This window comes from Mustela nigripes, chromosome 6 (genome assembly GCF_022355385.1).
Source record: "Mustela nigripes isolate SB6536 chromosome 6, MUSNIG.SB6536, whole genome shotgun sequence".
Lineage (NCBI taxonomy): Eukaryota > Metazoa > Chordata > Mammalia > Carnivora > Mustelidae > Mustela > Mustela nigripes.
Window position 1 is genome coordinate 116,722,444 of NC_081562.1, and position 4,010 is coordinate 116,726,453.

The 4,010-nt window shown below is 38.2% G+C and overlaps 1 pseudogene; it reads left to right on the forward strand.

Moving 5' to 3' along the window:
* The first annotated feature begins 2,231 nt into the window (after positions 1-2,231).
* On the forward strand, positions 2,232-3,523 carry LOC132020048 (tubulin alpha-1D chain-like; annotated as a pseudogene).
* The last annotated feature ends 487 nt before the right edge of the window (positions 3,524-4,010 follow it).

A 4,010-nucleotide genomic window follows, 5' to 3' on the forward strand; every position in this document is an offset into this window, starting at 1 on the left:
GTTTATCAAAAATAAAAAATTAAAAAAAAAAAAAGAAAAAAAAAAAATGGCCAAAGACTTTAGCAAACATCTCACCAAAGAAGATATTCAGGCAAATTTAAAAATAAGCATATAAAAAGATGTTCCACATCATATGTCATCATAAAAATTAAAATTAAATGAATCACACTTATTAAAATGCCTGAAATCAAGAATACTGACAACACCAAATGCTGATAAGGATATGGAACAGCAGGCATTCTCTTACCATTTCTAATGTAGCAAAATGCTACAGCCACTTGCGAAGACAGTTTGGTGGATTCTTACAAAACTAAACATACTCTTATCAATACAATCCAGCAGTCTTGCTCCTTGGTATTTACCTAAACAAGTTGAAAACTTATGCCCACACATAAATCTGTACACAGATATTTATAGTAGATGTATTCATAATTGCTAAAACTTGGAAGCAACCAAGATGTCCCTCAGTAGGTGAATGGATAAGTGAACTGAGGTATATTCAGAAAAGGCAGTAGACTTAGTGCTAAAAATAAATGATGCATTAAAGTATGAAAAGACATGGAAGGAACATAGATGCATATTACTAAGTGAAAGAAATCAATCTGAAAAAGTTACATGCTGTATTATTCCATCTGTATTACATTTTGGAAGAGACAAAATGATGGAGACAATAAAAAGATGGGTGGTTACCAGATTATGAGACAGGGGAGAGAAGAATAAATAAGAGGATAAGGGATTTTTAGGGCAGTGAAACCACTCTGTATGTTATAATGGTGAAAATATGTCATTATACATTTGTGCAAACCCATAAAATGTACAACACCTAGAGTGAACCCTAAGGTAAACTGTGAACCTTGGACGATTATGATGTGTCAATGTAGGATCATCCTTAGTAACAAATGCATCGCATTGAGGGGTAATGCTCATAATGGGGAAGCTATTAAGGTGTAGGGGAAGGGTATATGGAAAAGCTCTATAACTTGATCTCAAGTTTGTTCTGAACCTAAAACTACTCTAAAAAATTAATCTAAAAGTATGAAATGAAGAATGTTATAGGTTCTAAAATAGTCATGGGAATGAGAAATGAACAGTACAGTAATTGGTATTAAATTATAATTATGTAGGATGGATAGTGACATGGAAAATGCTTATGATATAATATGAAAATAAATTACCAAAGTAATAAAATGGTTCCTGGAATTCTTAGTATGGAAAAACAGAAGGGGGAGAAGAATTTAAAGAAACTAGAATATAGAAAATTGTCTGAAGAAAGAACAACTTAAAAAGTCAACTATAATTACTGTCATTAGAGAGACAAGATAGGAGATAAGATGTTCTGGGGAAAAAAAAGAAAACAATCAGAACAAGAATGAACTCTTTATAATTATAAATAGAACAGTTGAATGTTCCGGTTCCAGGAAGATGCAAAAGATATACTTTTTCCTTCTTCCTGCTGAGAATGACTAAACATTATATATTAAACAAATGAAAGAAGACTCTGAAAGGTATTTGATAAAGAAGGTAGACTGGCTAGGACCTTGGAACCCGGTGATGATAGTCTTGGGTTTTTGAGTTTTTGTTTTGTCTTGTTTTTTGTCTTATACATCCATACATGTTTCTAGAGAGCTGGCAACTGGGAAAATGTCAACAGGTGTTGGAAAGCAAAACAAAACAAAAGAAGAGGCCTGGGGAAAAAGTGTTTTCATTCTAGCCAAAAGATAGGAAGGAGGGAGCCTAACAAAAGAATACTTTTAGACAATAACTGTGCTACTCCAGACAAACTGTACTCCAGAAAATCTGTAGTCCTCTTCCCCCTCCTTCTAGCTAAGGTCACGTGGAGCCTAGACTTCCATTCTTGGCAGACTATTACAAAATACTCCCAAGCTCCATAATGTCAGTATAAATCACACAGGAGATGGACATCTACCCCCCATTCAGGGGCAATGTGGTAGCCTTTCCCCTCCTGCTGGACTGGTGTCACAGGAGGGCAACTGGAGTCAGGATTTTCACCACCCACCCTCAGCAGGAGCAAGGCAAAGAAGAGAGACTTAAAATTGAGTGAAAAAAAATCCATGAATAGATTCCAATACCAAGATGACATAGATATTAGAATTATCTGACATGATTTTTAATGATTCTCTTACATTGACCACCTAAGAGTAGCAATATAAGAAGAAACAGTCTCTCCACTTCCTCTTCTGTATTTGCTCAGCAGCCACAAAGCAGCAACTATGTGTGAATGCAGTTCCATCCATGTTGAACAGGCTACTGTCCAGATTGGTAATGCCCGCTTGAAGCTCTATTGCCTAGAACATGGTACCAGCCCAATGGTCAGATGCCAGGTGTCAAGACCATTAGAAGAGGAGATGACTTCTTCAACACCAGCTTCAGTGAGACGGGTGCTGGCAAGCATGTGCCCAAGGCAGAGTTTATAGACCTGGAACCTACAGTCATTGATGAAGTTTGTATTGGCACCTACCACCAGCTTTTCCATCCTGAGCAGCTCATCACAGGCAAGGAAGTTACTATGCCGAAGGGCACCACACTATTGGCAAGGAGACTGCTGATCTTGTCTTGGACTGAATTTGGAAACTGGCACAGGTATTCAGGGCTTCTTGGTTTTCTACAGTTTTGGACAGGGTATACCTTTCTTCTCTGTCATATGGCAAGAAGTCCAAGTTGGAGTTCTCCATTTACCCAGCCCCCCATGTTGCCATAACTGTAATTAAGTCTACAACTCCATCCTCACTACCCATACCACCCTGGAGTACTCTGATTGTGCTTTCATGGTAGACAATGAGGCCATCTATGACATCTGTCCTAGAAACCTCAATATTGAACACCCAACCTACACTAACATAAAGAGGTTGACATGTCAAATTGTATCCTCTATCACTGTTTCCCTCAGATTTGATGGAGCCCTGAATGTTGATCTCACAGAATTCCAGACCAACCTGGTGCCCTGTCCCTACACCCACTTCCCTCTGGCCACAGAGGTCCCTGAGAAATCCTGCAATGAACAGCTTTCTGAAGCAGAAATCACCAATGCATGCTTTGAGCCAGCCAACCAGGTGGTGAAATGTGACCCCTGCCATGGTAAATAGCAATGGCTTGCTGCCTATTGTACTGTGGTGACATGGTTCCCAAAGATGTCAATGCTGCTATTGCCACCATCAAGACCAAGCATACCATTCATTTTGTGAAATGGTACCCCACAGGCTTCAACATGGGCATTTATTACCATCTTCCTACTGTGGAACCTAGTGGAGACTTGGCCAAATTACAGTAAGCTGTGTGCATGCTGAGCAACTGCACAGCTAATGCTGGGGCCTGGGCTCACCTGGACCACAAGTTTGACCTGATGCATGCCAAGTGTGCCTTTGTTCACTGTTACATGGGGCAGTGTATGGAGGAAGGAGAGTTTTTTGAGACCTAAGAGGATAGGGCTGCCCTTGAGAAGGATTATGAGGCAGCTGGTATGGATTCTCTTGAAGAAGAGGGTGAAGAAGAAGAGGAATACTGAAGTTAAAAATGTTACAAAGGTGCTGCTTTTACAGGGAGCTTATTCTGTTTTGAACATTGAAAAGTTGTGCTCTAATAGTTAATTTGTATGTAGCAATGAATAGTCTCATATACAGTTATTGACCTATGTTTTAAAACACAGTGCTTTGTTACAGACCCAAGGTGTCCATTTCTCTGATGGGTTTAAATAAATATTTCCTCTCTTAAATGAAAATAAAAATCATCTGACACGATTGTTAAAGCAACCATAATGAAAATGCTTCATTTATAAACACAAATGAACAAATGGAAAAAAAACAGGAGGTCTCAGCAAAGAGGCATAATTTCAGAAATCAAAGAACAAAATGTCAAATATAAAAAGCAACCAAATGAAATTTAGAAAAAAATACAATTATCAATTTAAAAAAAAAAAAAACTTGATGAAGAGAAAAGAATCTGTGACCTCTGAAATAGAACAATAGAAATTACCACTCTAAACAACAGAGATC